General features: G+C 34.8%; 1 pseudogene; it reads left to right on the plus strand.

Annotated features, from left to right (window-relative positions):
- The first annotated feature begins 641 nt into the window (after positions 1 to 641).
- On the plus strand, positions 642 to 27,486 carry LOC120594486 (serine/threonine-protein kinase 35-like; annotated as a pseudogene).
- The last annotated feature ends 171 nt before the right edge of the window (positions 27,487 to 27,657 follow it).

A 27,657-nucleotide genomic window follows, 5' to 3' on the forward strand; every position in this document is an offset into this window, starting at 1 on the left:
CACAAAACTGGAGGCACTTATTGGCTAGAACAGCTCAAGCTAACACATTTTTATGAGAGGTAGATATGATTCAATTATTTGCTGGTAAATAACATTCCCTTCTCTCCCTGGGTATGAAGCAGTTGCCCTAGCAACACAGGTGTCCACATGACTCATCATGTATATTGTTTTGTCTTTTCCTCTGCTTTGATCTGCTCTCTAAAATGTGAGGTTTAAAAAAGGGGAGAGACTTTAAAAAACATTTTGGGGATATTCATCAAAAAAAGACTCTACCTCGGAAACAAGTTTTTGAACACTTCCCCCCACCCCCATTAATGTGCATTTAATAGTGTTGTCATGCAGTGTGATATGTGTGTCTTACTCCATTACCTGTTGAATCTTCAATATGGGTATCCCTCACTATCTGAAAGTAGAGGGTTCTTAACAGAACTTTTGGAAGATAAAGTGGTCTAAAGCGAAGAAACGATTACCATTAATTTATATGAAAAAAAATTTGAGACTTTCCATACTCTAAAAATAATCTACCAAATCATACCAAATATGTTTAATTATGTCCAGTTTTATGTTAAGGGTAACCCTGTTCTAAACCTTAATATACATCTTGCTAATGTGTGTACAAAATAAATCAAGATAAAGCACAGATGCTCACAAGCAGTTCAGAGCTCTGGTGGATTGACTCTGAGATGTTAAGTGTCGTTCTCAGAGAAGGTGCCACTCTTGCTGCTCAGGCACCCTCTGCCTTATGGCTTGCTGCAACACAAATACTGAACACTATTTTGCTTTTTGCCTTTTTTGTAAAACCAAAAATTTCGGTAAGTGAAAACAAGTAGTAATGTTGGTCTTTTGTAAAAGTGAGGTGGCGTAATGCACACTTTCAAAAAGCGGGGAATGCCTCTGTCACCAGACAGGTGACTAGGTTCTTGTCAACATCTTGAGGAAGAATTCACTGACAAACAGAGAAGAAAATGAAGCAACAGCTCAAGTTTATTAGAAGCAAAATATACTTTTAAAAGCAAAAGTATACTCTCAGACTGGAGAGATGGCAAGATCTGTCCTGTGGGCTTGGGGTTTTTATCTATTGATCTAACTAAAAGGTGGAATATTCATGATTTTGGATGAGCTCTGTGTAGGAAGAAGGTGGTTTTTCTTGGAATCAGGGAGATGCCTCTTGTCTTGCCCTGTTTGGGTTTTTTGGAACTGTCATGGTGTCAGATGCATGATGGATACCGCCTTAGCCATAATGCTAATTTTTTATAATAGCTTTATAATGAGGAAAGAATTTGGCCAAAGGTGAATGGGGCCTGATATGCACATGCATCTTTGTAGAAAGGCCACCTGTGTCTCTGTGTCAGGATGTTGTGGGCTTTGAGCTCCTCTAAGGGCCAATCAAGGCTTATGGTGACCACATATGTGCCCCTGTGGGTTTCTCACCTTCCTGCCCAAATCTGTCGATCTGCCTTCTCTAACACCTATACTTAGTTTAATTGGCTTCTCTGTGAAGTTTCCGTAGCACTATATTTATTCAAATATCTAGTGCTTCTTAAGTTTTGTAACATTCTATATATGGACCATTCCCTTGGCTGCTTTCGTCCTATGGTTACTGTTTTTTGTATGATAATACTGAATACTTAATACTGATAATACATAATATCGAAAAGAATTATGGGGCCTGGATTTTACCTCTATTTGCTATTTACATAGACTGAATTAACTGGTCAATTAATTGCCTATACAGAAATTATATAGCACTGACACTTAACAAAGACATAAGGTAGATAAGTACCATCTTTAGCACAGCATAATGTCCCTTTCAGTGATCACATCTTCCCTACAAAGCTGCTATAGTACTTTCGAGTTTTTGAAAACAGCAATTTCTTGTGCATTTTCTCATTAGCAGCACCTGTGCTAACCGTGTTCCTCACCCCCCACTGTCTTGTGACTGCATCACATCCAGAGAGCAGTTTATCTTCACCATAGTGATTTGCTGACTGTGATTAGAGCATTCCACCTCAGACATAGCACTTATTTTGTTTAATTGATGTTTAGACGGTACAGAGAATTTGTGAAAAAGGACATTGGGTGCACACCAAATAGTATAAACAGTGTTCAGTAGCTCCAAGCTTGGATAACCTGATATTGTGGGTGAAAAAAATATTAATTATTTAGGAGAATGGAATTTTGCATGTTTCTTTTTCTCCCTAGGATGGATTGCTCCATTCACATGGACCATGAGAGGTGCTTCTCTTCCATGGAATCTGCAACACCACTCAGGGGACTATGATTTGGGATGCATTGCATACTCACTTTATTAGAAGAGAGGGAAGCAGTGAAGCTTTTTAAATGCTTTCCTTTTTTTCATTAGTAAATCTAACTGTGTGGTGTTATGCAGACATGGTCATATTGATCTGGACCTCATATTTTGCAATTCAGAACCTATGTGATTTATAAATCTTCCATGAATTTGTTGTAGTGATACCCATAGAGAAACACAAACACTTTGCATAAATCGGCATATAAAACAGAAACTTTAGTAGAAATCAATTTTTCAGCCAGAAAAAAAAAAAAAAAGGTGGGAGCCGGGGAATGCTATGAGCTACTGATGAAATCCCGTCTGAATGCCTGAAATTTAACTCCTTGTTCATTTGTCAATACTCAATTTTTGTTATTAAGAAAAAATCCCACATAATTCAATCCATGTTCTCTTCTATGAGATTCTCTTTTACTTTATAGGTGTCTTTATGCTTTATTTCCTTTTGTTTTCTGCAAATGTGAATCTTAGATCAACGGAAATGCAAAGTAACTCAATGCCGCTTGTCCTTCCTTCTCTCCACCTACCCATAGGAATGTGTTTGTATACCAAACAGAATGTCATTGTCTAGCTCACAAAAGAGTAACCATGTTACAACTTTAGTGTTATACACCCTTGATCCTCTCCCTTAATGTCCCAAGCATGGATCAAGTGGTAAGAGAAGAGGTTAGGCGAAGTCCTGGAACATCTGACATTAAACAATACTTAGGCAAAATATTGAAACTCATTGCTGAAAAATCACCTTCTTTCTCATGTTTCTTTCAGCTCCTTTTGTTGATTGAGTAAAAAGACTTTGTGGCTATCAAAGACTTTGTGGCTATCTTTACTATCTCTCTACCACTTTCTAAATAATCGCTAAGTTATAGTTTTCTTATCCTTAAAGAAGAGATAATAAAAACTCTTACCTCAATGAATTATTGCCAGGATGCAATGAGAGTATCATACCCAAATAAAGTATTTTAAAAACAGGGCAACTCACACATAATAAATGTTCAAAATCAATTTGCCATTTCTAACATCATTATTAATTTCCATTAAAGTAACAGGAAAAGTAGACTTTTGGACTCAGAAATTTAGGTAGGGACATAGGAAGGCATCAGTATTTTGCTAGAATTCAAAAATTTGCTGTGTTTTCAGTTTATATTATGGTTTCCTACTATTAAAGCATATTTTCTGTTTGTGGATGTGCTACATTGTTTTCTTTATGAATGAGTTTATTTGAGGAAAAGAGTAGGTCAATGTTAAGAAAATATTAAATAAATCATGTTCATTCATCAACATCAAATCTCTGAATTAAATAACTTATACTAGGGACTATGGAATAGACAGTACACGTGTTATTTCTTATCTTCTTACTGTTACATCCCTCTCTCCCTACCCAGTACCACATTTCTGCCTCTATCAATCATGCTGTTCTCCTGCCTAAAACATGCTTATCTTACCCCTCACAGTTTGGTTCATTTTCTTTTAGGAATCTATCCCTGATAAACTTGACTAGCAATTGCCTTCATTAAAAAAAAACAAACATATAATATTTTTCTAAATTTTATTTTTCAATTACAATTGACTCAATATTATATTAGTTTCAGGTGCATATCACAGTGGTTAGAAATCTACATACCTTCCTAAGTGACCCCCCAATAAGGCTAGTACCCACCTGACACCATATATGGTATTACCATATTTTGACTATATTCTCTATGCTGTAAAAAATAATGAAATCTTGCCATTTACAACAAGGTGGATACATCTAGAGTATATTATGTAAGTGAAACAAATCAGACAGAGAAAGGAGAAAGAAAAATATTATATGATTTCACTTATATGTGGAATCTAATAAACAAAATAAACAAAAAAACAAAATGGAAAAAAAACCCTCATAGATACAGAGAACAAATTTATAGTCTCCAGAAGGGATGGGGATTGGAGGCAGGGTGAAAATGGAAAATAATAAAAGTGGTATGATGGCTACACTTGTATTTTAGAACTGCATCTGTTTTTATCTCTTTCTCTTCCTCCCTTTCTTCCTTTCTTTATCTTCCTTTTGCAACTATTCTTCAAGCATCTTCTTGGGTCAGGTGCTTTTCTAAGTGCCATGTTTGCAATATAGACAGGAGAATTATCTGCTTTCTCCTTAAAATCTCTCACCAAAACCATATATATTAATTTAATTGTTGTTCATTGACAATTTAATTTATATCTCTAAAAGTTTTCAAGTTTGCTTACAATAGAAGACATTAAAACTAAGACCACTTTAAATGTTAAGTTCATATATTATGTAGATGGAATGGGATCTAAATATGCTAAGTATTTTGGCTAATAGAATAATTATAATTGAACATAAATTAAACTATATAATCTTGGTAGCCTCGGCATAAAGGGACTTGTGACAGGCTATGAGTGTGATTAATATTTTCAAAGTTTGGCTAGACCTGTCTCCTAGCCTTGAGGGCTAAAAGTTCAAGTGGGACTACAGGAATAGCTGATCTATAAATCTATGTCCCTAAGTATTTTCTCTTGGGGAATATCTGTCATATAAGCATGGTAGAATTTTATTAAATATAACTAAGTCAGGCTACATGTTTGCAAAACGTTTGTCCAGTTTGCCAGAGTTTTTGTGTTTTCTTATAACACATTCAACTGTAAATTGCAATTTGATATATTGCCCACCAAGTGACCAAACTGAATGCATTATGCAGTATTTGGAGCTGAAGAATAATTTCTGGTAGCTAATGTATCAACAAACTAATTCTGTTTGTTTGTTTAATATTTTGCAGTTTACAGAGTGTTTTGGAATGTATTACCTTTGTTAGAAACACAGCTGAAATATATTAGAAAGAGTTCTGGGTTTGGAGTTGTATGATTCACATTCATTTATACACACCACAGCCTTTTCCTATTTTTGTAAATTCCTCTTCCAGACTCATCCCCTCTAGAATTTTTCAGATAGGCATCGCCAAGTTAGCAAATTTCTTAAGTTTTAATTCTTTTATAACTTTAAAAATTTTTTTCTACAAGGAAATGCAGGGATAGACCATATTTTTAAAATTTGGTTATTAATCAACCATAAAAGGTCAAAAAATATGTCTAATTTCTCTGAATTTCTTTTCAGTCTATGTGCGGTTGAATTCAGATAGTGGCATGGAATTTCTTCATCTCCCAACCTTTTTCAGTCATCTCCTCTCTTGAAACTATTCCTCTGCACTGCTGGCTCCAACCTTCAAACAAGTGAAAAATTTCCCTAGAGCTTTGTGCTAATTGTTAAAAACAAACAATCAATCAACTTTGGTCTTTCGGATAATATTGACCACTTCTTTTTATATAACTTCAGTATCTTATTTTTACTAAAAATTTCTGTCTAGTTTTGCTATGTCACCAGAGATAACTTCGCTCTTCCTCCCCGGAGTTAGAAGAGGAAAATCAGATAGTAATAAAGGGGAGAGATGTGAGTGTGCATCAGTAAAGACAGACCTCAGAGAGAGAACCAGTGTTATTTCAATATTGATTTGTCAATTTATGTTTGCTTAGTTTATATAGAAGAATATTGTGCTATAAATCTCATCATCTTCTTACTTCCATTCCTCAGCACCTTTTTAAAAGATGTATCCATGCTGTCTCGTGTCTGTCAGCCTCATTTCTTTTTGATGCTCCACAAAATTTCATTTTGTGTATTCCTGAATCCTGTTTTCTATTCCACAGGTTACAGACATCTGTGTTGCCTCTAATTCCTTGCAGTATTAGGTTGAATATCTTTTCTTTGTGAATTGTAAAAGTGTTTCCTGGAAATACATCTAAGATTGAGACCACTCTATCTTGGGGTATCCATCATCTTCATACCACGAAGTGTCTCCAGGTATTACTATAATCAGCAGTACACAAGGGTTTCTCTGGCTCCCAATTCTTGTCAACAATTGGTTTTATTAAATGCTGTTCATCTCTAGTAAGTATATAGTAGTATCTCATGAGCATTTTAACTTACATGTATCTGGTGATAAATAAAGTTGAACATTTTATATTCCTCATGCCTAGGACTACATTTTTTAAAGACAATTTCTAGAGAAGTTTTTAGTTTACAACAAAATTCAGGTGAATGTACAGAGATTTCCTAAATACCCTCTGTTTCCACATAGGTATAACCTTCACCATTATCAACATCCATCACCAGAGTGGTACATTATTTTTACCATGGATGAAACCACATTGATGTATTATATCAGCCAAAGTCCAGAGTTTATATTATGGTTTACTTTTGGTTTTATATAATCTATGAATTTAGACAAATATATAATGTCATATATCCATCATTATAATATCATACAGAATATTTTCACTGTCCTAAAAATCTTTTGCCCCCACCAATTCACCTTTACCCCCCATCCCCAACTCTAGCAGCCACTGATCTTCTGTCTCCACAGTTTTGCCTTTTCTAGAATGTCATATAGTTGGAATCATACAGCATGTGACCTTTTTAGATTGGCTACTTTCACTTGCTAATATGCATTTAAGGTTTATCCATGTCTCCCCATGGCTTGATGCCTCATTTCTTTTTTGTGCTGAATAATATTTCATTGAATGTACCACAGTTTATTTATTCATCACCTACTGAAGGATACGGTTGTTGCTTTCAAGTTTTGACAATTATGAATAAAGCTACATTTTACATTTTGTTTATGATTCATTTTGAGTTAATTTTTGAGAAAGATATAAAATCTCCAACTTGATCCTTTTTTTGTATGTGGATGACTAATTATTCCAGCATCATTTGTTAAAAAAATTATCTTTGCTCCATTATATTGCCTTTATTTCTTTGTCAGAGATCAATCAATTATATGTATGGAGGTCTATTCCTAGGACCTTTATTCTCTTCCATTGCTCCATTTATTTATTTGCTAGTGCCACACTATCTTGATTATTGTAGCTTTATAGTAAGTTTTGAAGTTAGCTGGTATTGGTTCTCCAACTTTACTCTTGTTCTTCAACATTATATTGGCTACTCCGGGTCTTTTGCCTCTCTATATAACCTTTAAAATCAGTTACCAATATTCACAAAATAACTTGCTCATATATTGGTTGTGATTTCATTGAATCTATAGATCAATCTGGGACAATCTGACTTCTTAACAATACTGAGTTTTTCTATACCTGAACATGGAATACCTACCTCTTCCTTTATATATTTGTTCTTTGATTTTTGTTAATCAGAATGTTGTAGTTTTTCTCGTATAAATCTTGTACATATTTTGTTATATTTACACTTAAATATTTTATTTTAGAAGGATTGCTAATGTAAATTGCATTGTGCTTTTAATTTCAAACTCCATTTGTTTATTGACAGGAAATAACTTTTATAGATTAATATTGTATCCTGAAACTTCTAATTCTTCATTAACTGTGCTATGAATAATCTATAAAATAATTTATAAAATAGAGTTGAAAACTGTAGTACAAAAACAGATGTGTAAAATTATGAGATGGAACAATAATCTAAGCCAAAAGAAAGTCATGTTATTTCTAAAAAAAATATGTTTTTCCTTCATAAAAATGTAGCTGATTATTTTTAGAAGGCAGAAAAAGTGTTAAAGGCTTTTAAGGTTTTTCCTTGAATTTTCTTTCTAATGGCTAATAACCAAATTTATCGCTTTGGACTTTCTAATCATATATTGTTTTTTCAATTCAACAATCTTCAAAATCTTTGAAAAACCATAATTACCACTTCATTTGATGATTCCATGACATATAAAGCTGTACTAAACTTTTAAAGGTCTTTTCAGCTTGTGATATTTCTTTCTAGGCAGGAGTTTGGAAGAAGAAAACATTAGGAACCCACAGGATCATAGTCACATGATGCCAAAATAAATTGATTTCAACAATAAAAAGTTCTTCAACCTGGAATTTAGTGTTATATTAAACCCAGGAAAATAGTAATAATCCCTACCTATCTAGATGGTAAGATTTACAAGCAAACATGACAGTTCCATCATTATTTGAAAAACTCTCAAGGACAGGATTTGACTTCTGAATTGCCTCAGAGGAAAAGACAAGAAGCAGTGAGTCAAATTTCAGCATCATTTAAGAAATAATATTTTAAAGCAGAAGTAGTTCAACAATAAAATAGATCAACTAAAAGATAGGGAGTCTGTTATGAAAGTCAAACTAACCCTGGCAAAGAGAAAAAAGAAAATGGTGGCTGGAAATAATGAAGCTGAATATTTGATAACTTTGTTTTCCAGAAAAATAGCTCTTATGTTAGAGAAGTCAAGAGGTAGGAGGAATTAAATCGAGTTTAAAAACCCATATAATGTTACGATCTTCATTTCTGTACCTCTCCCGCTTCTGTTCTTTCTTCAAAATATTAAGATATCAAGTATTCCCTTTTTCCACTCTCAGTAAATCTCATACTCATAAAATAATCTGGAATTAAATACATAAATAAAGTTCTTTGAAAATATTTGCATTTTAACCAAGATGGAAATTTCACATGAAATTAAGATAATGTAATGTTGAACTTTCGGCATTGTCCCTTATGATGGGAACTGTTAGAGGAGGCCAAATGCTCAGAAGTAAAGCTCAGTGCATGTTAATAATGGAAGCACAGTTCTAATTTTTAATGGATTAATCTTTAGTGAAATTGTATGTATCCTTGTGAGAATATGCCTGCACACTCCTTTTGTAACACATGCTCACGCACATACACACCACACACTCATGCTCTGTTCTCAGAGAGAAAAATTTGTTCTTCATATCTAATATATAACTACCAAGAAAACAAAAATAATATCTGTGCCAGAGTTTCCTGTTTAACTTTTAAATTTCATGGCAATTTTTAGCAATCAGTATATACCATTAGTACAGATCTCTTGAGAAGAAAGTTTTGACTCATGTAGAACCCTCACTGTAGCCAAATTTAAGATCTGTTATTCATTCTCAAATATTTTTTTGCTTCTGGAAAGTTTTATATATAATAATTTGCTTCCTTTGGCTTTGTGGTGACTTGCCACTTAATATGATTTTGTTTCCAGAAAATCTAGTATCAGGGGAGTGGTGTAGAAAACCTTTCATTTATGAGAAGTAATTTTGAGTCTCCTTTATCTAGTTCTATTTTCCAGTGTTAAATATTGACAATATACTTTTGCCTAATGGGCTTCTGAAGATTATCTTGAAAGCAATAAAGGACTAAATTGAACAGGAGTGGGAACTAATATTAACATGGGGTATAAGGGTTGAGTAAAGTAGCTCTTAAATACTTAAAAAGTAAAATATATTTTTTGGAATGTCAAAAGTTGATGAGAGAATCAAGATCTAATTCGAGAAAACACTTAGAAAACAAAGTACAATTTTGTTAAATATCAAACCAATCCTTGGAAAAGAACTTGAGTGTAGAGAAGAGCTTCTCCACAGTGCTGGGTTACAAAATGGGAGGAAACAGAAGAAAGGACCTGGGTTTCTAAGAGACACAGGAATGAAAGCTCAGGTGATAAAACTTAGCCTTATCATGGGATGCTCAGGAGAGGCCTTCGGAAGACATTTCTTAAAGTATTCAATGCAACCTCCCAGTAAGATTCCCTAATTGAATACTATCTCAGCATGAGTTCTTATCACTCCTGGTTCCTGGAGTGGAATATTAGTCTGCAGGTGCCCCTGTATTCATTAGACAGGAGCAAGATGGATCTAAGCCAAGGAAAGAATTAATGCTCTCTTTGTGCTACTTTACACAGGTATTTTTTCACAATCCTTACAAACTCATTTTCTTTACATATATAATATTATAAAGCATATTTTTGCTCTAATGAGAATAACTATAGTTTTAATTGATCTGTTCATTTGTAGGTTTTACAATCAACTTTATATAATTTTATATGGAAGAAAACTTAAGCTTTGTCAGTAAGTTATGTGTTCACCAGGTCTATGCACTAAAAAAAAAAAAAAAGGAAAGAAAAGAAAATTTTGTTGGCCAATGGAGCTTTCCTTCCTTTGGTTCAAGAAAGTTCCAACTACTCAGTGGCTAAGAATCATTAGATTTTTATTTAGTAGCAAAATCATTGGAACATAAATTTTAATCTTTTCTTATTCTGTAGACTGTAAAGAATGTTGCCATGGTTATACTTTCTTATGTTTTTAAGCATGTCTAAATTATCATTTACTCAAAATAAGTAATGCTGAACAGTCTATAATCTTTAACTTTTCAGGATATATTAATCAACATGTTTTGGGAGGAACATTCTGAGATTGAAATTGCAAATTCTGGCCATATAACATGTTAGAAATGAACAATAAGAAATGACAAAACAAAAACATTATAGATATAACTTATTCTGCAAAAAAATAAAAACGGATTTTGTTGGTTTCCTTGATTACCGTGACTTTGACTCCAAAACATAGTCACTCGTGAAAATAATTTTGTTGGCTTGCTGTCACTCTTTGTTCCTAAATTACATAAGTCTGGTACTCCTTATTGGGGATAGATGAACTTGAAAAAAGATGATGAAAAGCTGAATCCAAATAATCTTCTTTGCATTTGTTATTGCTAGCTCTGTTCCCAGGAGATGGCTTAAAGAGCAGGAATCATTGTGGTTCTCATATCTACTCATGATGCTCTTTCTCCCTTCACCTTGAATTAATAATTTAGAGTCACCTCGGCATCTCCTTCTTGCTCCTCTCTCCACATGTGTGCGAGTTGTATTTTTGTTCTCCTATAATATCCTTAGTATATATATCTTCCTTTGTCCCCACACTAAAAAACAGAAATGATAACAATGGCATCATATTAACAATAACAACTATTGAACACTCGTTAAATGCCATGTACTTTGTTAAGTAATTCATGTGCCTTACCTCAATGAATCATCACAGTAACATTGGTATCTTCCCCATAAGGAAAATTAGGTTCAGAATAGTTAAACAAATTATTTAAAATACATAGCAAAAAAGTAGATTAGAATTTGAGTCAAGAGAAGCCTTTTGAGCACTGCTCCACACCTTCTCTTTTCAGGTCATACCTTCTGCAGACACCACCTAGTACAAAATTTCTCAACACTGCCACCTGATTTAATCTTCCTAATATGCATCTCTAACCATATCAGTGTCCTTCTCAAGGATTGTTCTCACTTACTAAAGAGAATAGAGTAGTGATTTGGACTGTGGGATCTGGCAGCTGACTGTCTGGGTTTAAAACTTTGTTCAAGTAGAAAAGTCATCTCTCAGCCCAACTACAGAGGACCCAATTGTTGAAAGCCACATGGCTCAGCAGGCCAAGCAGGGGATGCCAGTGTGAAACATCGGAAGCCCTAAGTCCACAGTAATGATCAGCCGCGCTTTCTTCCTTCACACTACATATTTCACAAAATTTGCTTATTAAGTCTGCCAAAATTTCTGCTGGCTACAGCAGGCAGTGAAACTGCTGTTTGCTCCTATTAAATATGCTGCCATTGAGGCAGAATGTAAGATGCTTCTAAATTCTTAAACTAATATCTTGTGCCTCTCTTTTTCTCTCTTTTCTTCTCTCTTTCTCTTTGTTTGATATTTTTGTTTTTGTTTTGTTTGCCATAAACATAAATTCTGTGTAAAAAAAAAAAGAAGAGAGTAAGACTGAGTCTTATTGATCCACTTAGCTGTGATAAGTACCTGGTTCATAGCCACATATATAGTAGTCACTCTACAAATATTTATAGGAATGAGCTTAACTGAACAGAAGTGATTGTTTCCAAGATATATAGTTCTTATTACATGAAAGAAGCTAATGTTGCAATTTTTTAAAAATATCTATGGCATGGGATAGAATCAAACTCTTTGTTACCTGGTATAATAGAATGCAAATAATGAATATACAATGATGCAGTAAAATGATCACAAGGTCATACAGTAAGGAACAGTTCTAATTTCGTTGAGAAGAAATAGTTTGTTGGATAACTCAGGGAGCCTCTCTGTGTTAATCAAGATCATTATTCTAGCAGGATATTTTTTATTTGACTGTCTCGCTTTCTTTCATCCTCTCATACTAGTCTATGACCCATTGCACCCCTTCGGTATATTTTATGACTTCTAGGGTCTTCTAAATCACAAAATCTATTTTAGGTTTTACAAACTTCATCTATTTTTGAGTTCTGGTAGTAAAGGGGTTGTCTTCTCCCATTACTCTAACTGAATTAGAAATTCTACTCAAGAACCAGGAATTGTGGACATAGTCCTGACTCACAGATGTGTCACACTGGGCCACCACTCAAATTTCTTGAGGCTGACTAAAAAAATCTTACAATGTACAATCTGCATCTCTCTCATACAAAGTATAGGATAAATTATTTCTTAAGAGAAATATGCTTTAAATTCAAGAATTATTCTAGGAATCTTACAAATACTGAAATAATATTAATCTGGAAGGGTGTATTTGTGAACATATATCCAGAGTACTTTAATCTAGGGCACTGAAATTTAGACGGCCTCGGCTAAAATCAACAACTACCATTTACAATCTGGAGGAAATTGAAAACTATACTTAATTTCTCTTTTCCTCCATCCGTAATATGGAACTAACAATAGCACTCATTAGATAATTGTTTTGAAAATTCATGAAAAATTAATTGTAAGCAATAGCTCCAAACACATAAAAAGTAGGCAATAGAATATATTTCAGATGTTAAATTTATTTTTCTTATTATAATAAAGCATACCATGTCATTATTTTAAGGTTGACTCTGCATAGAGTGAGGCTAAGATACTGCTTCTAACAGGATTTTGAAGGATTTGAGGAAAACCTCTACCTCTTATAACTAGTGCTGTTATAATGCATTGGTCAGCTTAAGTTTTGCAGAGGAAGCATTAGGAAGAAAGGAAAGATCTAGCTTACAGAGCAGATCTAGGGGGAAGTGTCAGAAGGGAGAAATCATTTATTAAAAAAAATATTGAGTACCTAAAGTGTGCCAGTTCTATACAAGATGCTCTGAGATTGTATGCTGACAATTAAGACATCTCCGTCAGCACAGTTTCGGAACATATAACCCCTTCCTAGAGAAGGACAAGAAAGAAACCAGTTGCAACACAATGGAATAAATGCCCTAAAATATGGGAAGACAAGACCTGTAGAAAATGGAGTGCCTAATACTTTCAGGGAAAGTGAGAATGCTTTATAGGAAAGGTTAAATTATCTATGTAAACCAATGCTCTCAAGCCAGATTGTCAGGCAGACAAAAAGAATTGGCATGTGCAGAGATGACAGGAAGAAATGGCAAGGGATCTCTAGAGATTCAAAAGTAATTTGGTGTGACTAACGTATCATACATGGTAAACAGAGTCCAAGGGCTTTAGCAAGAGTACAGGCTGGAATTAGAAACTGGGATTTATTACTAGATACATGGGAAGCAGTTCTTAATTCTACCTGAGAATTGAAAGCAAGAGGCTAACATTTTTAGAATTCAGAAGTTATTTTCTTTTTTTTTTTTCAATTACAATTGACATTCAATATTGTATTAGTTTTAGGTGTACAGCATAGTGGATAGACATTTATATATCTTACAAAATGATACTTCTGGTAAGTCTAGTACCCACCAGACACTACACATAGTTATTACAATATTATTGACTATATTCTCTATGTTACACTTGACACCCCCATGACTATTTTGTAACTGCCAATTTGTACTTCTTAATTTCTTTAACTTTTTCTTTCAGGCTTCCCAACCCCCTTCTCATCTAGCAACCATCATTTTGTTCTCTGTTTCTATGAGTTCATTTTTATTTTGTTAATTTTGTTTTTTAGATTCCATATATAAGTGAAATCATGTGGTGTTCGTCTTTCTCTGTCTGACTTATTTCGCTTAGCATAATACTCTCTAGGTCCATTCATGTTGTCGTAAATAGTAAGATTTCATTCTTTTTATTCATGATGAAATAATATTCCATTGTCCATTGTATATATATACCTCCTCTTCTTTATCCATTCATCTATTGATTGATACCTAGGTTGCTTTCATATCTTGGTTGTTATGAATTATGCTATAATGAACATAGAGATACATAGATTTTTGAATGAGTGTTTTAGATTTTTTTGGATAAATATGCAGATTCTGACAGTGAAGTAAGAGGAGAACAAAGCCTGGAGTTGTAGAGCAGTCATTCTCCAAATATCGTTTCCAGATCAGAAATCAGCATCACCTGGAAACTTGATAGAAATGTAAATTCTTAGTCTCTGCCCCAGAGATCCTGAATCAGAAACTCTAGAATATAGACCTAGAGTATTTGAACAAGCTCTCCAGATAATTCAGACATTCACCAGTATTTGAGAACTACCAATCTAGATGAATCTGTTGCCTTCATCCAGGTAGAGTTATGCACTCTTTCCTATCAGCAGAGACAGTAAAGACAAAGCTTGAGAAATAGTTCTGAGTCTAAAATGGTCTATAGTTGAATGACCAGGTGTGGGCAGCTGGTTAGAGGGAATGAATTTGGTTGGGCAATCAAGTCCATAAAGCCTAAAAAAGGAGATAGAGAATATAGCTCATGCTATGGGATAATTCGGAGGGGTAAGGAGTTTTAGAAACGTAGTAGTGAAATATCATAACTAAGATCTTGAATATCTGGCAAAAGGAAGTATCTAACATGGTGATGTGGAGAGAAAAGAAACAGATTCTTGTACAACCTGGATTTGGTCCAATTTTATCTACATTCTTCATGAGCTTCAATAGCTTTGGTATTGGTCTGCATGAAAAAAATGATTATGTTTTTTTAATAGGGAAGGGCCAGAGAAAGGGAGAATTTTGTGGAGATATATTATATTCCTTGAAATCTTGGTATGTAATAAATATTATTTCCATTCTCTTCCCTGCATCACTGCTAAAAAGTAAAATAAAATAAAATCTGAATCTCATCTGCCACCAATTTATACAAGACCAGATATTTGTGAACACTGCACATATCAGACTAAAGCTCTCTTTGTTTTTGGCTCTTAGGTCCTTGCCAATTCTCAATTTGGCAGTGCTCTTTTTCTGAACAATTTGAACCAATTTTATATGTGAAAAATTCATGAGACATTTCATCAAATTCTTTGCTTCAGCTCAGATATATAGCATCCACTGTACACTCCTAGCCACTAACCTTATAATTTTATCTCAGTGAGTTTGATTGGCATGGTGTACTCTTTCTTCCAGATCTGTTTAAACTCCCTGTGAAATTCTGGGTTCAGAAACAGTGGGGCAATAGGATGATAAGTAGGCAAGAAGAACAGGAGCAGATATTAAGGCGGGCAACTGGAAGATAGAAATTCTTAATAGCTATACAGGGAAATAATTCTAATGAAGGACATATGCAGAATGGTGAAGGAAGAAAGGACTCAGTACAGCTGCCATCAGGTGGATGCTAAGGGTGGAAGTATCTTATATGGTCAGCTCTATGTATTATAAGGGAACAGCAGCCTCTTATTTTCAGCAATCTCTCTTAAGCCACAAGAAGATAAGAGACATTTTTTTCTCCTTTACTACTGTATTCTAAATGCCCACTGCAAATCTTATGACAAATTAGGCACTCCTTAGTAATTTGTTGCAATGCATGAATTAATTCACCTTCACAGATTTCCAGTTCTATTTCCCTCTAGCCCTGGTACTCTACCAAATATCCACAATATCACTGTGATGTGTGTATCAACTGCCAACTGCTAGATACTTTTCTGATGATACTACCTCACCTGGGACTGGAAATTTTGCCACTGCATTTGAAAGCTAGAATGTGACAGGTTGTTCAAGTGATTCAAGAGAGAATAATAAAGTCTATAGGATACCATGGGTCATCACATTTCTCCAAAGGTCAGATAGTAAATGTTTTATTTGTTTCAGGCCATAAATCTCTGTTGCAACTACTCCATTGTTCAATTGTAGCAAGAAAGCAGCCATAGATAATACATAAACAAAGGGGCATGGCTGTGTCCCAATAAAATTTTATTTACGATAAGATGTCATGGCAGATTTTGCCCCAGGGCTCTACTTTGCTTGCCTCTTGGGATAGACCAAGTCTTTCTTGTCTATTTACCTGAGTGGTTCTGGTATTGTAGTGATATATATTTTCACACTTAAAATATTGATATCCACAGTCCAATTGAATATTGAAACAAGCAGAAGTCTTTGAGGCTAACACATTGATTGTGAAAACATGCACTTGAAAGCCAGACTGCCTGACTTCATACCCAACTTCTCTATTTACTATATGCCTTTGGCCAATAGGCATACTTTCTCTAGCCTCAGTTTTCCTGTCTACAAAATGAGCAAATACCGTGTACCTATATTTTAAGGTTCTTATGTAAATAATCTGTGTAAAACATGACAATGACTAGAACAGAGTAAAAATTCAGGGGAAGGAGTGCTGGAAAAGAAAGTGAAGCCCACGATCTAGTGATTTGCTCAAGTTCCTACAACTTTTGATGGATGGTGTTCCATACAACCATTATAATGCTTTTCCATAATGAAATGGTACTGCTTATATTAGGCAACCGTACCCTGCAGTTTCAGAGGTCAGAGAAATGTGTTTTTGCCCTTTTTATGTGCCATGTACTAATACAATTGAATCTATTCTAAAAATCTAATGTGCTGATCAATGAAGATACCGATTTAATCACTTAGAACAATGTCCTAGGATATTGTGCTGTCTTTCTAGCAAATAATCAATGTCAGGCAGCATATTGTCTTGCTTTTTTGCCATCTGTTTTCATACTGGTAAAGGATATATCCCTGTGTTTCAATCATTTTATGAAAAAAGTTAATGGAACATGAGTGGAGACAAACAAAATCACTAACTCACGGTGCAGCATACAAACCACGAACATTATTCTGCTCCTTGCATCACAATTAGTCAGAATTCACCTTTTAGTTCCTTTGAACCTGAACTTTCAAGACTTCTACTGACAGATACCAATTTCAGGTAGGTTTTTGGAAACAGGGTGACATGTTTCAGCATGCGCATAGCCTTATCATAAAACATAAAATACACATAAGTCAGATGAAGCGGCTAATTTGTTGCCACATGGAGTTAACATGCTACATGGAACATACCTGGTACAAGACTGAAAGCAGAGGGAAAAGACTTACTGATAAATGAAAGAAAAACTTTATTCCCTTAAGTTCAAATTAAAACTTTTAAAAAGTATTTTATAGAATAAACTATTAGAGTTAGCAAGGATTTGGCTTTAAAATAATTACAAAATAGAAACAAACCCAGAAAACAGGTCACATACCTCTCATTCCATATTTTTCCATTAAACTCTGCTAATATATAAATCACACACATCTAATACATGTATATATTTATTTGTTATAAAATTTTTAAACATTATTTTTTCTCCATTGAATTGCATCCACAAAAAACTCAGCCACATTATGCCTTAGAGTTAATACCTACTAGAAAAGAAATAAAACCCAGGGGAGGAATTGGAGTGTATGAAGAATCTAGAATTTCTAGGTCAGAGATCTGAGGAAAAGGGAAAGAGAGAGGCTGACACATATCAGTGGGTATGACTCCCTTTCTCCTGGGGTGGTAGGAGAGCCAAGAGGAAGATCCAGATGGATGTGGGAAGTCTGAGACCAAAGCACCCAACTATTAAGAGAAATCCTGCCAATGACTACTTCTAAGGAGATAAGTGGCAGGGCACAATGACCTAGATGTGCACATCTACACAGATGAGTCCGATGCCTTGTTCTAGGCTCCTCCTCAGCTGCCTGTAGTGTGCCGGGCCCCAGGTGTTCCTGTTTGCTTTGGTGACTGCCTTACACAAGACTCAGCTCCTGGTCCCAGGTGCCAGGGTGTCTGTGCTGTAGGAGAAAAAAATTTTCTTCTACTATCTTTGGGTCTCTGGATGATCCTAAGAATTAAATTGATGCAAGATAAATTAACATAAGAAAATCATATAATTTATATTGAATTTTCACACATACATGGGAGCCATCAGAAGAGAATGAAGACCCAAGGATATGACCAGAGCAGGAAGCTTTTATACCTTAGTCAAAGAAACTATAAATTTGTTAAGAATTGACAAAACAAAGAGGTTTAGGGTAGGGATAGTAAATGGTGAAAATATAAACAGGAAGGTAAGGGTTAGTTTAACAAGGTTTATTTGTGCTGATTTCTTGGCCCCAAGTTCCCTGTCTCTAGTAATAAAGATGTCTCCTAAACTCTTGGAATGGAGTCATATCTTTCACATGGGAAGTCTTTCTCTGCTTTCCAGAAGACAAAAGAGAGTCAGAGTGTCCTTCTCATGCTGTTTCTTAAGTGCTTTTATTTCAAAATAATCAATGCGACAAAGTTACATATTTTGAGGAGACATTTTCTGAACCCTTTCAGTGGCTTAGCAAGCATGAGCAACCAAGAACTCCAGCAGGTGGGTTCCAGCATGTCACCTTGCAATGTTACCTCAGCTATAACCCTTGAGAGAGGGCCCTCGATTAGTCACTATGTAAGAGGGATTCAGAAAATACTGCATTCATGGAAAAGCCCCTTCTCTCCACAATTATGAAATATATTAAGTATCTGTATATGTCTAGATTCCATTAAAAGAAGAGGATAGAACTTCGGGATGAATAATTTTTCTAAATGGACTGAATCATCTGTAAGAACTTATTTAAGCTACTCAAGATAAGAGATAGGAGTTTCAATATGCAGACTATTATTAAATATAATTAAATATTTAGAATATTTAGAAGACTGACTATTTCAACTGAAAGAGATTTTTTTTACACTAGAAGGAATGAGACATTTTAGATTGGTAAGTATTACTTTCTCAGCTGGTCCATAGGATAAGGGTTCAGAAAGGAGACAAGATTAGCTGCAGACATGAATAAAAGAATGTGGCAGGTTTTAGTCACTCAAAAAAGCATAGAGCTGAATATGGTCTTTTTAAAATTTTTTAATATGGTCATTATTTTTAATGTGGTCTTTTTGAAAGACCTGCAATTCCATAAGGCATAACTGGTTCTATAAACTAAGATGGTTTAATTTAAGGAAAGATAAAATGTATAAAACTTAAGACATCATTTCTATGATATGGATAGTGTTAGTGTGTATCTTACATAATAAGATTATCATTTCCATCTTACACATGAAGGAGCTGAGTCTTAAAGAGCTTAAACAATGTTATTAGGAGAGCTTGATAGGGGCTTGACTTATCTGATTGCACAAGACAATTGCAGAACATTTAACAATACAAATCTCAAGAACCACTTTGTAGTCTACGTTTTTGGGGGCTGAGTGAAGTGTCCACACCAACCTAAAGATCAGATATATGTATATTATACCTATATATCAAAATAAATTGGATTTTAGATGGTTTAATCTGAGTTAACCTAAGTGAAGATATCTATCAAACTATAATATCATGTTAATTTCTGGAAAGATTTTTCATCTTAAATTTTTTTTTTTTTTTTTTTAGTGCTCAAGAAAATGATAGGAGACAAAATGATAGAACTCATAAATCAGACTTCAAATGCAGCTCTACAACCTCTAGGCTAACATTTCTTTTACAGACCTCAGAAGCTGGTTGATACTTCTTTTATGAGAAAATTTCAGGGATACTGGAAGATGCAAGCCAAGGCCAATAAACTTCTCTGCAAACTTTGTGAAAGAAATTAGAAGTAGAAAATATGATAAAGTAATGATGACCACAGCTTTGTTTCTTTAATCATGGAAAAAATTGGGGGAGGAAAATAAACTTACTCTGTAGAAGTAAAATATAATCTATCAAATTTAAAAGAAAGTATTATACTTTGATTTATAAATTATTTCAATATCAAAACATTATGGTCTTTATTAAATTCTTCTACTCTATCTCTTTAAACTTAGATTTAGTCTTTCAATCCCAAAATATGCCAATTTGCTTTAATTTAATAACATTTGTTCTTTATTATTATTTTTTTGGGGGGAGGTATAGGGAGACCAACTCAGGCCTAGAAATTTGGAATTTCTGTATTAATCTATTATGATTTTTGCTTCCTGACCTCTACAGTAATACTATTATATTCTATATAGAATTTCTAATGTAAAGTCAAATATGCAGAAAACTTGCCTTTTTGTTCACTTTTTATCTCTTTGATGGAATACTACTGACTATTTACTCTTTTTACTGTACTGAACACTTTGAATCAATATTCTACCAGGCTGTTGTCATATCAGCTGGTATTTATCACATGCAAGATGTTCACAGGTAAAGCACAGAACCTTCTTTGGAAAACATGTAATTGAATACCACAGAGGGAAACTGCTAATCTTATAAAGAGTATCCACATAAATTAATAGGATTATAGCTAATCCCATAATTGTATCTTTTGGTAGAAACAAGGAAAAATAGTTTCATAGATACAAACAGGAAAAGGCCAATAACATGATTTGCATGTTTTCAAAGAAATCGAGTTCATTATAATTATAAAATGCTGAATTCTATCAATGGCTTAACTTTTCAGGATTTAAAAAGTGAATTCTGTGAACTGAGGTCTTTTTGAATTATACTTTAAAAAGTTAATATCCATCTATTAGATGCTATATATAGATTAGACACATTAGGTTCTTCATCTCACGCCAGATAATGAATACTTAATGGATAAGAAACAAAGGACTCAGTGATGTGCTTAATCAAGCGAGGAATGTGGTGAAGGCTGTTTCCCATGGACAGTATAGTTCACCTGCCCTCTAGGATTTTAAGTCATGAATCAAAGAACTCCTATTGTTTTAAAATTAAAATTTGAGTCATTCAGGTAAAAATGTAATGGTGAACTAGAAAAAATATGAAAGGTCTGTGAACAAAGTCTTTTTATGGGCCTAACATTTTCCCCCTAACTAGTTTTGTGACCTTAGACAGTTTAATAAGTTATCTGATCCTCAGCTTTACCATGGATAAAAGTCTAAATGTATAAAATATATTTTTAGTATAACAAAAGAAAACAATGTAAATATGTCTTTAAAATGGTTTTCAGTTAGTTTTCAATGACCTTTACATGGATTGTGTATTATAGTACTATATACATTATTAAATTTCATGAATTGTATGAATTGATTTCCAGAAGAGTTTACAATCTCAGATTAGTTCACAAGGACTTTTAACCCATCATCTACTTACTTTCTTTTTCTATTTAGCACTCATTACCTCCCCCCGCCCCACTAAAATTTAAGTTCATTGAAGTAGAAACATTGTGCTTTTGACTTGCTGTTTTATCTTTTACATAGATTGATGTATAAAATATTGTTATCGAGTGAAATATGGCATCCAGAATTCACTAGATTATGTGTAGCAACCAAAACCTCAAATTTTAGTCACTCGACAAGCATAAAATATATTAAAGTATTGTTCACAAGACATGTCAATGGTAAGTCTGCAAGGGGGTATGCCTAATGGCATTCTTATGGGCTGTGTTGTGTCCTCTTAAAATTCATATGTTGAAGTACCAACCTTAGTATCTTACAATGCAACTGTATTTGGAGACAGGGCTTTTAAAGAGGCAATCTTTCACCTTAAGATTTTTTTCCTGTAGATTAGCAATGAACAACCCCAAAATGAAATTAAGAATATAATTCCATGTACGATAGCATCAAAAGATAAAACACTAATGTATGAATTTAACAACAAAAGTGTAAGACGTGTACACTGAAAAATACAAAATATTATTGAAAGAAATTGAAGAAGACCTAAATAAATTGAAAATCATCTTGCATTCATGGATTGAAGGCCTTAACTTTTAAGATAATTTATTTTTTAAATTGATTTATAGACTCAGTGTAATTCTGTTAAAAACCCAGCTGCCTTTTTTGCTGAAATTTATAAATTGATCCTAAAATTTACATAAATGCATAAGGGACCAAGAAGAGCCAAACAAACAGAAAAAATAAAGTTGGAGGAGTCACACTTTTCAATTAGAAAACTTAACTAAAAAGCTATAGTAATCAAAATAGTGTGATACTGGCATAGGAACAGACATATGGGCCAATGGAACAGAATTGGAAGGCCAGAAATAAACCCAAATATTTTTTTCAATTTGTTTCTGACAAGGTTGTCAAGACAATTTACTATAGACTGAATATTTGTGTTCCCCCTCAAATTTATGTTGAAACCTATTTCCCAATGTGATGTTTTTTGGAGGTGTGGCCTTTAGGAGATGATCAGATCATGAGGGCAGAGCCCTTGAATGAGACTAATGCTCTAACAGAGAAGACCCCAGAGAGCTTCCTTACACCTTTTGCCATTTGAAGTTATAGGAAGCTGGCTATCATCAGACAATGAATCTGCTGGCACCAGCCTCATTGATCTTGAAAGTCCCAGCCTCTAGCACTGTGAGTAATAAATTTCTGTTGTTTATTAGCTACTCAGTAAACAGTATTCTGTTATAGCAACACAGACAAGAAAAATTTAATGATGAAAAAATAGTCTCTTTAACAAATGGTACTGGGACAACTAGATATCTACATACAAAAGAATAAAGTTGGACCTCAACCTGACAATATACACAGCATTTAAATAAAAATGGATAAAAGAGACAAAATTATGAAACTTTTAGAATACATAAATAGATATCCTCAGGAATTTGGATTGTACAATTGTTTCTTAACTTTGACATGAAAAACGCAAGCAACCAAAGGAAAAATCTGTAAATTGGACTTCATCAAAATGAAGACCTTTTGTTCTTCAAAAGACACTATCAGAAAGTGAAATGACAACTCTAAGAATTAAAGAGGTAATTGTAACTCATATATCATATACGGATCTGGCATCCACAATATTAAAAAAAAAAAAAACTTTACAACTCAATAATAAAAAGACAAATAGCCCATTAAAAATAGACTTGAACAGACATTTCTCCACAGAAGATATACAAATAGCAAATAAGCACATGAAATGATGCTCAACGCCATTAGTCATTAGGAAATATAAATCACAATCACAATGTTATACTACTTCACACACACTAGAATGGCTATTGTCAAAAGGTAAACAATAACAAGTCTTGGGTATAGAGAAATTGAAATCCTCATACACTGCTGGTGGGAATGTAGAATGATGCATCTGTTTAGAAAACAGTCTGACAGTTCCTCAAAAGATTAAACAGAGTCATCATATGACCAGAAATATTATTCTCAGGTACATACCTAAGATTTTAAAACATATGCCCCCACAAAAAATGAGAAACTGAATGTACATAGGAGCATTCTTCATAATAGTCAAAATGTGGAAATAACCCAAATGTTCATCAACTGCTGAATGGCTGAACAAATGTGGTATATCTGTAGGATAAAATATTATTCAGCTATACTAAAGATAATAAAGTACTGACTCATACTATAACATGGACGAGCCTTTAAAAAATTATGCATAGTAAAATAAGGCAGACAAAAAAGGCCACATATTGTATCGTTCCAATTATATGAAATATACAGCATAGGAAAATCCATAGGAAAGGCTAAGTATTTGTATACTTACTATTTGTCTTTCTATTATTAGAGAATGAGGCAAAGATCTGCAGTAGTCATTGTCAGAGGTTTTGAAATGATAAGCAGCATGAAGAAATGTTACATAAGTTATTTTTTTTAAGTTTTATATATTGTGGAAAATTGAAAGAGGAAAACATTACAGATGGAGGTAACTACATTCAAAGAACATAAAAGGAACTACACTAGGGGGGATTCTCAGTTTTTAGTTAGCTAACTTGTTACCTCAGATATGGGAAATGTAGGTGTCTAAACCTAACTCAGGAGTTAATTAATCGCAAACTATATAAGAAGTTTTGGTAGGAAAGTCTTGGAAATCTCTATTTCTGAAAATATTTTCCAGGGTTTTTTTTAATGACATACAGGAATCAGTCGTATAACCAGTCTTTGGAGGGCAAGGACCATGCTTTATTGATATGTTCACCTTTCAAACCACGTCCAAAGAAGTTTTTCAGCAGACTGAACTTAAGCACTCACCATAACCTGAGATATTTGTATATGTGTATGTGTATATATATACATGTATATATATACAGTTAAATATGAGTAACTTGCTCATTACTTAACCTTAACCACCAGGGCCAAATTGTATGAGGACTTTGGCTGTAAATAGCTCCTTAACATTCAAGTTACTAAACAGGTAACCTATTGCAAAATTTCTAGGGATTCTGTCAAATGACTGAAATTTGTTTTCAGTAAACTCAGTTGACTTGGCTTCCTTTTTCAGATCCTTTTTCCTAAGCATCTGTATACTTTATTAATGCCATCGCTTTCCATATTTCAATGCAAGGCATTTTATGGGAACCTGTCATTAACAGTATAAAAACTAATTGCCAGTTGCATGCTACATTAATTTTTCCCATAAACAAACATCCAAGAAGTAAAACATATGGTAATAGAGAACTGATAATTTTATCAACATACCTGCCAAGAGAGATGGAAGGCACGTCTGACTGAATTTTGATAAGTGAAAGATTGCACACAAAAACTCTCTTTTTCTAAGGTCTTAACAAGTTCCATGTGATCTGTTGTCACATCTACACCTTTGGGTGCCATTTTCAACATCAGTTCACCTTTATTTTTTAACTCATATTGCATATTTTCATGAAATATGGATATTTTGAATAAAGGGCAGGTTAATGTGATGATGACTGTAATCTAAACAAACAAAAGTCTTTGATTTTTGCACTCCTGGGCTAAGTGTTGTCTGAAGACATCACCTGGTCTCTCATCCTGGCTTCACACTGGTGAAAGTGTAGATCAGCTGAGACAGATGGCTCTCTCTTCTCTTCAATTAATTAAAATGCACATTCTTTGACTATTGTTTTGGAGAGTTCTTTAAGGATGAAATCTCATATACAACCTTACTCGGATAAAGGGGCTTCCCGACAAGTGAGGGCCTTACACATATTTTCTAAGCGGTGTTAGAGCAAACAGAATGATAAATATTCTCTCAGTTGATGGAAAAGAAAAACAGCAGTTAGGTATGTCACTGTTTCCCTTTTCGTGATTGGAAACCTAAAGAAGGAAATAGGAAGCTAAGTATATAGAAATTTTCAGTTTGAGAAATTTGTCTATTATTTCTCTTTCAAATAACTATTAAGAGTTTTGACCTATTTTTTTTCATCGGCTTGAACGATTTAAGGAAAATGACTGAATTGGCTCTTGGTAGGGTGAAAGATAAAAGATAAATTAAGCAACTTACAAATTTCATTCGGTTATTCTAAACATAGATGCAATTGAAAATACAAAAATATCCAAATTTTATTGTATTATAAGAGACAATTTATGCAATATGCCTTTTCATGAGTAAATACACATTTCGATAACTTCCATTTTACTCATCTTTCTTAATGTACACCTAGTTTTTCATTGTATACACATACCATAGTTTATTCATACAGTCCATCATAAACAGATTTGGGTCATTCCCTACCATTTGTATGACAGATGGTAAACTCTCATAAACATACTTACGTATTTTCACATGCAGATGATGTTCCTTAGGGAACATTGCACAGGATCCCTGAAAATGGGTATGCCAGTTTAAAAGATGGCATTGATTTGTGTGGTCCTTTGAACAAGGCTTGTTTCTCGACCATTTCTTCAAACTAAGAATTTAAAAAATATATATATTCCTCACATTTTGTACGTACTAGGGATTCATTTTCTTTACCTAGTCAATAGTTCTTAGGGCCTGCATACGTGTGCTGGTTAATGGTCAGCAATTACTATAATTCACTTTTTAAAAACTATTGATAACACACCAAGAACAAACCCAATTGGTGAGTAAGGCCTGCAGAACCATTCTCTTGGATGGTTTATAAATATATGAATTGGAGAGTGGCTGTTTTGTACCCCTCTCTTGGCCAGCAGGTGTAATGGGATGAGACTAAATGTTCCTGGGTGAACCCATGTTATTATGATCCATCTGTTTAGATAGGAAGGATGAGGCAGGTGGGACTCAGACAGAAGAAAATAGAAACGTTTTTAATCCTCTTAGCAGAGCTATAACTTGCACTTTGTAATTCATATTAAAATTACATTCACACTGCCATGAAAGCTATGACTAACAAAGGGCGAATTTTAAAACGAAACTCTTTTATCATAAATTGAACTTTCTAGTTTTTCTTGAAACTTTACTTCCGTGGCCTTGATACCTGTGGCTTGGCCTACTTAGGTGGCTACGGGGCCCGAGAGAGGAGGGTCCTCCTGGCGGCGTCACAGCCTATTGGCGGAGAGCGGGCGCACCAGGTGCTGCGGAGTTTGCGTGTATTACGTGGATTACGTGGCAGTGACCGGATGCAGCTGGACGCAGTGGGGCCGTGTAGCGGTCAAAAAGAGTTGCTGGAAGCCCCAAGAATTTGCAGCCAAGCTTTCGGGATTTGGGTCCCGAGCAGTCTCAGGTGGCATCACCAGAACGTGGTGCAGTTGGAGGAGGGTGCCTTGCAGCACCGCGGGCGAGCCCTGCGCACGAACCCGGCCATGAGAGCTCGCAGCAGCACCTGCACCTGGTGGAGACCTCGATCAGGTGAGAAAAGGGTCCTGGGTTATGCTGAGCAGCCCTGCTATCTCTGGTTTGTTCTGCAGCTCTGTGAAGTCCTGAATCAGTACATCATGTCGTGGAGACCAGACCCAGCTAATCAACAAAAGTTTCATGCTACAGCCCAGGAACACCATTGCCTTCCTGCTCAAAACCACGTCAGGTACAGGGACCTAAAGCCAGACATCATTCCAATCAGTTTGATTGGGATGCTCTGGGACCACTATCCTGAAGGTGGCAGACTTCAGGTCTGCGGTCCATGCTGGGTGTCCACCTCCTTTCCCACTCCCCAGGCAAAGAGGGCAATCCAGACAACAGCAGTGTGAATGTGAATAAATAGTAGCTGTCCTCAACCCGTGGCTCAGACTTCTACATGGCCCCTGAAGTCTGGGAGGGACCCTAAACAGCCAAAGCCAAAATCTTTGCCGTGGACATTTTTATCTGAGCAATACTAGAAAGAACCTTTTTCATTGACTCTTGAGACCAAGAAGGAGCTCCCGGAGACCTGGTGATCGTCTGTTGGTGAGACACACAGGTAGAAAACCCACAGATGGACTTGCATATCCCCGAGAAAGGCGGAACTTCCATGTCCAAGGGGACCAAGAAGCTCTTGAAGGATATGTTAAGTGCTAACCCACAGGGACAGCCTGATGCCTTTGAACCTGAAACCTGAATGGATCAAGTCACATATGCTGCTTAAAGTCAGGACAAAGCATCTTGGGTGTTTTTAAACTAGGTGAGTGCACATTTTGTTCTTCATGTATACTTACTAAACTGGATTCTTCATCCTGGGCTCTGGATTGGGTCCCATGGGCTTGGGGGAAAATGCAGGGTTGAAAAGAACTAAGTGCTTATTATCAGATTTCCCCCG

The sequence above is a fragment of the Pteropus medius genome, unplaced genomic scaffold (genome assembly GCF_902729225.1).
Source record: "Pteropus medius unplaced genomic scaffold, Ma_sr-lr_union100, whole genome shotgun sequence".
Taxonomy (NCBI): domain Eukaryota; kingdom Metazoa; phylum Chordata; class Mammalia; order Chiroptera; family Pteropodidae; genus Pteropus; species Pteropus medius.